Source organism: Lactuca virosa, chromosome 7, assembly GCF_052849685.1.
Source record: "Lactuca virosa cultivar CGN04683 chromosome 7, Lactuca_virosa_CGN04683_v6, whole genome shotgun sequence".
Lineage (NCBI taxonomy): Eukaryota > Viridiplantae > Streptophyta > Magnoliopsida > Asterales > Asteraceae > Lactuca > Lactuca virosa.
This window is the reverse complement of record NC_136432.1, coordinates 147043977-147054288: the sequence shown is the minus strand read 5'-3', so window position 1 is coordinate 147054288 and position 10312 is coordinate 147043977. Positions and strand designations below refer to the sequence as shown.

General features: G+C 39.1%; 1 non-coding gene across 1 annotated transcript; it reads left to right on the top strand.

Moving 5' to 3' along the window:
* Nucleotides 1-9270: 9270 nt before the first annotated feature.
* Nucleotides 9271-9377, top strand: LOC145127985 (small nucleolar RNA R71). The gene has a single exon (XR_013716588.1). It is a non-coding gene; the product is annotated as a small nucleolar RNA R71 (small nucleolar RNA).
* The last annotated feature ends 935 nt before the right edge of the window (nt 9378-10312 follow it).

The following is a 10312-nucleotide window of genomic DNA, read 5'->3' as shown; positions in this document are numbered from 1 at the left end:
TACAATCTTGGAGTATGACTCTAAGAATTGTTTTGGAACGAAGTATGACTCATCTTCCTGATCTAACCATTTCAACAATTCTTGACTCCTCTTCTTAGTCATAAGAATGCACTAAGATGACCTTTAGAGGGCTAATTGTGATATGATTTCTAAATCATTAAGATGATCACAAACATGATACTAAAGTACTCTCCCATCTTTTCACATTTGAGAAACTTTTATCTTTCTGCCTAATTTGATTCTTCCCATTCGTTCTGCCATACATTGAGACTTTTCCAATGTTTCAGAATTATACTTAAACTTGTAAGTATAACCATATTTACTAAACTTTAGTAAATCAAATAGTCTTAACGAGCTTTGTGGTGGACATGACCAGTGCACAAGAATGTGTACTCGATCCCTTTAGTCCTTCACTTGACTCACACATCCATGTGAACAAGTAATTAGTCTTGATTTTCCAATGCTTGAAAGTTCTCATTCATCATACTATTCAACTTGCATGATTCCAAGTTTCGGTCCAATTGAAACTTGGGTGATGAGGAACTTTCCTGATTTGGTAAATTTAGACACTACCACAAATGAAAGAATCAAATCCATTTTCCAATATTGCTGTCAGTGGAATCATATAAGCAACAATTTTCCACAAATTCCATTGTAAGGATACTTCAAATAAATAAAATTAAACAATTTTCTTTTATTTTAAAACTTTGCGGAAAAACTTATCCTTACAATCCACATGGAAAATTGTTGTTATCTATTCCTTAGCAATATATCATAACTTCTTAAGTAACTGCTCAAAATTCTGATGTGATCGAAATCTACCTTCGCGATCAGAATTAGCATATACTTCCTTTAAGATTTCTCATTGGGCTAAGTCCAAATGAGGTCACATGTATGAGTTTTCGGCCCAACTAGGGCCCATTAGGAGGTTCTCGGCCTAATGGTTGACCCATTTGAGAATTTGGCCCAATAAGAGCTTCATTAGTGATTTGCGACCAATAATGATCTAAGAAGATATTCACGACCCAATAAGGCCCACTAAGTGTCGTATGGCCCAAGTTATAGTTGAATAATAAATTTCGGCCCAACTAGGGCCCAATTATGGTTGTTTGTCCCAAAGGAGCCAATGTGAGAGGTCACCGGCCCATTAGGCCCAGTAAGAGAGTTTTTGGTTTAAAGGCCCACAGTTGAATGGATATAGCTTATTGGATTAGGTTTAGAGTTTTCACAAGGGAGTTTCAACTAGAGACAATTTTTGGATGTATAAACTGATCTAACATTCGAAGTTAGGTTCACATTTAACATAGCGTCATAGTTACACGAAGAACTATCTTTTACATGAATAGGAAATCCTGACCCTAAAATGCTAGTTATGACATCATCCCCCCGTTAGAGGGAATTTCCTCCCGAAAGCTCTTTCGTGAGATATCCGTAAGGGTTAGAAAAGAGGTGAGGGTACTTTTGCATCATTTGATCCTCGCGTTCCCATGTGAAATCAGGCCCGCGTTTTGCACTCCATCGTACTTTTACAATAGGAATGCGGCTTTGCTTCGTACGCTTCACTTCCCTATCCATGATTTTGACTGGTTCTTCAACGAACAGGAGATTCTTGTTTACCTCAATCTCATCAAGTGGAACAATGAGGGTTTCATCCGATAGCCACTTCTTGAGGTTTGACACGTGAAAGACAAGGTGTACGCTGCTGAGCTCCGACGGTAGTTGCAGCTTGTAGGCCACCGGACCGATCCTGGCAAGAATCTCGAATGGTACGATGTATCGTGGATTTAGCTTTACCCGCTTTCCAAACCGTATCATCCCTTTCTCGGGAGAGACTTTTAGCATCACGCGATCACCTACTTGGAACTCCACCGGTTTTCGTCTCTTGTCTGTGTAGCTCTTCTATCTATCCCTAGACGCTTGGAGTCATGCCCTGATTTGGACAATCTTCTTAGTTGTTTCCTGAATGATCTCGAGTCCAGTGAGAGTGTTGTTAGGTGTTTGTCCTCTTGCCAGCTGGGTGTCTCCCACCTCAGCCCAACAGAGAGGTGATCTGCATTTCCGACCGTACAAGGCCTCGAAGGGAGTGACTGATGTGCACGGAAGTACCCACTAATTTTAATATTTATAACCTAACAAACTTAGACTAACTATGCACTTGTAGGCAGTGTACCTAGTCAGATTACAGTATAGCTTAGGTAAGTCGGGTGTCGATCACAGGGAACGGTGTTATTAATTAATCTAATTACTACTAAATTAATCTAATTATTAACAAGCTAAAAAGGGGGTTTTTATCTAATTTTGCAAGTTTAGATGAACTTAATTCTTTAACAAAAACTCAATCAATAAACAAAACACTTGTGTTAGTTCGAATCCGCTTTCACTCAATGGTTATACATTAGATAGGACTATTACTGTTGGTTACCAAATTAAGAAGTATTAGCAATTTAGTTCTAAATCTACTAATTATTAATCAATTCATGTAAATCTATGTATGGTCATACAATAGTTAACAAAGAATCAATTATTAAATAAGATTGGAGCCATGAAAGATTGATTAATCAAAACACAATTATAGTCATAATATGAATTCTCTAACACAGCTTAATTCAATGATTCAATTACTTATCTAAGATTGGTTTGATCTTAGCTCTAATAACTAGTGTTCACTATATTATTAGGTATTCAAATTCATGCAGATTTGTGTTCACTAACTACACAGAACAAGAATTTAAAGCAATCAAATAATTAATTCAAGCATGCTTGGTAAAATCAACACAAGCGTATCACCAACAAGTAAAGTCAAGTCTAACGCATTAAAACCATGAGTTCCAACTTCATCTAGCTAACAGAAGCAGCTAGATTTAGTTGGACATACTAACAGCTAAATAAACAAAAACTATAATCAAATACATGTTTAAGTGTACCAATCTATAAACCAAATTATGAACTTCTTCTTCCTTGGTGTTAAAACCAGCTCCCAGAGCTTCTTCTCCTCTGAATTTCGTCTCCAGGAACCCATCTAAGCCAGCCAAAAGTCTCCCAAAACGTAATGGAGATGGGTTTATATATTTTCTGGAAAATCACGTTCCACGTCGTGGCAGGAAGCTCCACCACGTGACTTCAGGACTTATCCGCATTCACCAAGGATTCTTTCTTCGCGTACTTATCTTCTGAAAAGATCGATTCCACGTCGTGATTATCAAGTTCACGTCGTGGCCCCAGTATATTCCGTGAATTACTTCATCTTTTATGCTTCAAGCCTCCAATGTTCCATAAATTGTCACTTCTGGTCCCTTTCTTCTAAAATGCTTTATTTTGGCTGCAAATAACATTGTATCCTTATAAGTACCATAATTCTATGCAAATAACCAAAATATTAAATAAAATGTAGATCAATATTGCCTAGAACTATGTATAAATATGGCAATATCAAAATACCCCACACTTAGGCTTTGCTTGCCCTCAAGCAAATCTACTTATTTAAACTTAAACCTTCATCACTAGTATTTCATAGAACAATCCAATTCCAGCTCAGCCATTATGCCAAGACCTCAACGCATGCATTTGTGTCTAAATTTTTCCTAAGTAACCCCCCCATACTTTGAATGCTCACAATCTTCATAAACACTCGCCCACTTCTTTCGAACAATGCTCATTTTATGCAACCCTCCGAATCCATCCCCATAAATCCAACTTAACCTCAAAGTATTTTTGTAAAGCTACCCAAGCATACATAAACTAGAGAATTACAACTTTTTAGAAGATACCACAACTTAGAGATCTTGAATTCTTCTTTTCTTTAATGTTTGATCTTTTACTTTCTTTGAATTCACCATCTTTGTGTAATTTTGATATCTTCAACTTTTGAAACTTCAGAATTTTCGATCTTTGATCTTCTTACTTTGATACTTTTATGCTCTAAAATTCTTCAATTTTTCACTTTTTTGGTAATTTCTCTCTCTCTTTTTTTTTACATGTATAACTCACTTTTTTATATCACTCAAAAACCTACATGCTTAAGCAGGGGCGCTTAACTTCAACCTTTATTGGTTAAGACATATCTTTCCTGGATACATTTCAGGTTTAGGCTGCTAAACATGTTGCATTTCTCAAACTAAGCAGGGTTATGTTTTTGTTCCATGATTTCACTAAAATAAGGGAGGCCACAAATGCATTATAACGTATGTCGGCTCAACTAAACATTTGAGCTCTTATCGGATCATTCCACTAGCAGGTACAGTTCAAATTATTACTACTAGATCCAATTAATAAAAATTTTAGAATTTACCAAATTATCTAGCAATTTACTTTTTCTACCCCCTACCCCACACTTATGTCATACAATGCCCTCATTGTATGCGTAAAATAATATAAAAATTAAGAGAAAGGAGAAAAAGGAACAGACTCCCCTGGGATAGTGGCATGAACGAAACTCCAAAAGTGTGGAAAAACGTGCATTTGGAATATGGACCTCTTTAAAATAAGAACTCGGATTTGAAGCTACTGCATATGGTGGAGGCAAACGAACCACAATAGTCTTTAAAATGACCCCAAGAAGATGCGTGGAAAGCCATATGGAAAAACACCTGGTCTTCAAAATAGTGAAATGTACAGAAATCACGTCGTGGTGTATAATACCACGTCGTGATATTGTATAAAAACGCGAACAGAATATCCCAGATATATCACTCCACGACGTGAAAATTTAATCACCACGTCGTGGAAACTGGACCATCAGAAAAATAAGAGCTTCCACTGCTTCATTCAACCTAGCACCTTGACTACCATCTTAATGGGTTAAGACTCTTCTAATGTTGTAAAAAAAACACTTGTGGACTCTATCCTCTCTCTCTTTAACGCACCCCACACTTATTTCAAATTGTGGGTCACGACTCTTGACTCGACCTTACTCCTTTTCATGATTCTTTAGCAAGCTGCAATCAACCAAAAGAACAAAAAGAGTAACATAATAGTTTACTAAAGTCTTACATCAACAAACCAAGTTCAACATTAACTAACACCACATAAAACAAAAAACTAAAAACTAAACAGAAAAGAAATTAATCATCATCCTCTCGTCCCTGCACTCTACTCGGTCCTTCCCCATCATCCCTCGAGATCCAAAGCACTTCCCATGTCGGAATATAAGGACATTGTGGTGGCACCACAGGTGGTCGCACCACACCCATGTAGGAAAACATTGCTTCCAAAATTTGTGTGTTGTAATTCATCCCACCACGTAGATTATCCAAATATGATCCAACCCGGGTTTGAAACGGGTCGGTGGGTACTCCTCCAGGGTGACGGTCTCTCTCAACTTCTCCCCGGGCTCTAACGTTTCTTCGTCTTCTCGCAGGAGGTTGCTCGGGTTGTTCCACCTCTTGCTCTCTATCTTCCGGGGGTATAACATAACGTCCCCCGACATCAACCACCACGCACATAACACCCAAAAACTGAATAGTCAAATCATTGTCTGGCAAACGGGTAAGGTTCCGCACAAATTCTTGGGACAAAATCCCATATGACCGGGCAAGACGGGTGACCAAATGTCCACCTGTAATTGGACTTCCTTGTCGTGAACTAACCGCTATCTTTCCCAGAAACCTTGCTAGCATGTAAGGAATATCACAACACACCCCGGGAGTAATAATACTCCACAAAAAGAACAAATCTTGTAAAGAAACCTTATCACCGTGATGTTTATGATTGATAGAAAAGGTGATAAGGCGGTGAAAAAAACGATGCACTGGATTCCGAATTTGTGCTTCACTTGAATCACGAGAACTGTACTCGTGATTTGCGATAGTGCGCCGAAATTGAACATCAAAAATACTGGGCGCAAAATCTCGAACACAACCAAGTAAAAATGGAACAAAGAATGGGGATTGAGTCTCCACTTCTGTATAGATCCCCATGCGCCATGCAAATTCCCGGAGACTACACTCCCGATACACCCCGCCCAACCGAAAAACTAGTGCCCGGTTATAATCAAAATCCATGGTGCGTTCTTCAAAGTTCACAGTAAAGAAAAACTCCACTGATATTGCCGGTACACGGGTTCTTGGATCGCGAACAAGTTCCTCCATCCATGGCAAGTAAAGGAAAAATGGTCTCCCTCGTATACTTTTGTCCAATAGCACTCCAACTCAACAACCATTCCAACACCACCAAGCCATCCCCAGTCAATAATCGGAGCTATAGCAAACTCCCTATTGTATAACCATCCCAAACGGTTTTGATAAGACGTCAACAAGGCCCGTGAAATGGTTCGCGGAAATCGATATAACGGATGGATATTCGAGACATCAATTGGGTCATTGTCCTGTTGAACAGCCCTTCTAGGTGCCACCTTCCTGCAATGTTCAAAAACAAACCAAAACAAAAACAAAACACCTAACATATGTTATCAAAAACAATGCAGAAAAGTTGTCGCCCAGGGATCACGTCGTGGCTTGGCTCGCCACGTCGTGGTCTTGCAGTCGGATCGTTGGCATCGATCGAACACTAATTACGCAATTTTACCCAAAAACAATACTTGGGGTTTGTTTCTATTGCTATTCTACGGGCATGCAACCTAAAAACAGTAACCAATTTCATCCAATTTCGGAAATCCTATCATTCATATAAACCCTAACCATGAAAATGTATAAATTGTAAGTAATATCTACAATTAATGGATGAAATACATACCAGATGGAGTAAAAAGACAAGAGAATGCAGGAAAATTGGAGGAAAAGTTAAAAAAATCGGTTGTGGGGACCTTTCTTCCGTTCGTGAGGCAGTAAACAAATGGGGAATAAGCTTGTGGTCAAAGGGGTTAATAACTGGTCCCCTCCCTGTGACTTTTAAAGGTCACGTCGTAGCAGGCTATACCACGGCGTGACTTTTAATAATAGATAAACCGGTCAAGTAGAATTCAGTCCCCGAATTGTTCCTTAAAATCACGACGTGGCTCTTCTGACCACGACGTGATTGATGTCTGGTCACAAAAATTTGCTAATCTAACAATTTTTATTTATGTTCTTTGTGTTCCAATTATTACCAAAGCATCCCACAGCTAATTTTTTACCAAGTAATAGTCTATAGATGATGACTTGATAACCTTTTTAAAAAAAACATATAAACTAAAAAGAAAAGAAAAGAAAAAGCAAACCAAACTCGGGTTGCCTCCCGAGAAGCGCTTCTTTTTGAGGAGTCTTGAGCTGGACTCCGTGCCTCCTACGTTGAATAATCTGAAGAGTCCACCACTAGGATCTTTTGTTCCTTGAAACGCCTCTTGTAAGCTTGAACACGTCTTTTATACGCCTTTTTCGAATTTTCCTTTTTAGCTTTGACCTCGTCTCCATCAAGCTTGCGTTTAGTCCCTTTAGTCTTCAATTTTCCATCATTTTTAAGCTCCAAAGTATCCTTCTCTTCTTTCACCACTAGAGTTGTTACTTTTGAAGTAACCTCCTCTTTATCACTCGACATCTCATCATCTTCCTTGCTCACCCAAGAAGTTGGATTCGTGTAGGCAATGACTTCAACCAAAAATGGAACAGATGCTCTCGATTTTGTTCTTTTAACTTGTTGAATTGTTTTGATTTCTTCTTCCATGAGCTTCTCTAATCCTTCAAGTTCACTATCTTCATCAATGTTGAAAACCTCTTCTTGCGCACGATTCCCTTGAAAGCCATCTTCTATCCCAAAAATTTCCTTTTCATCACCAACCCTCAAGGTGAGCTTAGACTCCCGAATATCAACAAAAGCTCTAGCAGTGTTAAGTAACGGGCGACCAAGAATAATCGGTACATTGGGATCTTCTTTCACATCCAATACCACAAAGTCTATTGGAAAAATGAATTTCCCAAATTTTACTAAAATATCTTCCACAATGCCCCGGGGTTGTGTCACTGAACGGTTCCCCATGTGAATAGTCATCTTTGTAGTCTTCAACTTCTGAATATTTAATTTTTGATAAAACGAATAAGGCATCAAATTTATGCTAGCCCCAGAATCGGCTAAAGCATAAATCTTCATATTATTCCCAAACTCACATGGGAGAGTGAGTCGTCCAGGATCCCCCATTTTCTTAGGTATTTCTCCCAACACAGCTTTTGAGCTTTGCTTACTTAGAATCACCTTAGAATTCTCCTTTAATTGCTGACGAGTGTCTAACAAGTCTTGTAGGAACTTAGCATATTCTGGAATTTTTGCAAGCGAATCAATAAAAGGAGTATTGATAGGAATACCCTTTAATTGTTTTATAAACTCCAGATGTTCTCTCTCCAGTGGACTGAGATTAGCTCTAGACGGGAATGGCAAAGGCGGTTTATAAGTCGAGACGGTTTCTGGAATTTTCTGATCAGACCAAGGCCACGACGTGGACATATGATTCCCACGACGTGGTTTCTGTACTTCAGCTACATTTTTGTTCTTGAATTTTAGCTTCTTCGGGTTTGGATCGGGGTGCTGGTGCTCCACTTCCAAGGCCTCTAGGAATTCAGAAATTGCCTCTTCTTCAATATCTATGGCCATTACGTGAGATTGGGTTTTATTTTCAGGATTTTTCGGGAATATTTTCTCATTAACCAAAGTGGTAATTTGACCAAGTTGTACTTCAAGGTTATTAATGGAGGCTTGCTGATTCTTTATTAATGCTTGCTGATCTATCATTATTGCGTGATGATTCTTCATTATATTTCTTTGTTCTTCCATTGCAGCGTTAGTAGCATCATGTCTTTTTTCTGAAGCTTCCATGAATTTCATTAACATGGTCTCTAATTCTGTTTTCTTCTCAGCTAGTGGTTGCTCTCTTTGGTAGAAACCCCGGCCAGTTTGCCTAAATTTCTCTTCTTTTTGCTTCTTGTAGTCTTCGTAAGGCAGCCACTCTTTCTTTGGTTTTCTCCAATCTTCATCATACTTGTCCCCACTTGAGTAGCATACATGAGCTTTCTTGTTCCCATGTTCATCCATATTGCAAACCTTTGTCAAGTGTGGGCCACTACATCTCTCGCAACAAACTCGAATTGCATGAATTGAGTCAATCTCCTATCCATAGTGCTAAGCATTGCCATCACAGCAGCCATCTCTTCAGTTTGTGTACCTCCACTGCCTTTCATTCCATCGCGTCCTGGGTTCTGATACTCACGAGAGTGCTTTGAAAATTCTTCAACCGGCTCCTTGGCCTGAATTGGGTTCTTCTTTGTGAGTGGTCCTTGTGAATCAAGGAGTTGTCTAGTCATGACATTCACCCCATCATAAAATATCGACATTTCTTGTTGAAGATTCAGGTCATGTTGAGGACAATTCCTTGACAACCCCTTGTAGCGCTCCCAGGCCTCGTATAATGACTCCCCCGGATTTTGCTCAAAGTTGGCAATTGCCTTCTTGAGTTTAGAGATTTTGGAGGGTGGACAAAACTGATATAGAAATCTCTCGCACAATTGGGCCCATGTGGTGATTGTACCAGGTGGGAGTGCCTTTAACCAGTCTTTTGCTGCTCCCTTGAAAGTGACTGGTAGCATCCTTAGCAAATCTGTCTCCCTTGGGATATTGGGAGTATTAAAATAATCCGCAATATCGTTCACCTCGCCTAAGTGTTTGAAAGCATCCTCGTGATCCTTCCCGTAAAATGGGATATCCTTAAGTGCAGTAAGGATATGTCCCTTCAACTCGAATGTGGCATTGGCAGGAATCGTAGGATGTACTAAACCCGGCCCCACATCATCTCGAATGCTCTTCTTGTAGTCCCCCATGGCCATCTCATCAATGTTTTCCATCTCGTTCTCCAGCTCGTTCTCGGGTTCACTTGTTTGTAATTCAAATTCAGGCTCGGTATCGTACGCGGACTCGGCTTGGACGTGTATTTGATCTAAGTGTTCAAGCTTGCTCTTGTTCTTTGAAGATGAACTTGACTCCTCCGTTTTCTTCCCCGACTTCTTTGAGAACACTGATTTGAACTCTTTTAAAGGTGTCTTCTTTGGTGTTTGATCTTCTTTCACACTCTTATCCTTCTTTTTGTGAAGTGTGGACTCGGGATCTTCAAGTGGTGGTACCAAAGGTGTGTTAGAACCCCTGGTCATGAACTCCAAAAATAAGAAAAGAAAATAAAACGTAAAACTGAACTAAGAAAAAGGAAAAAAAAAATTGTGAATCACAGGTGTTACGTCGTGGAAGGATACTCCACGTCGTGACTTCTGTAAAAAAAAAAAAATTAAAACTATGCTTATAAAAATAACTTTTTTGTGGGTTTTACCCCAAAAAAAATCGATTAATCTAAAGCATATAAAAAACAATAAACTAAGCCGTTCCCCGGCAACGGCGCCAAAAA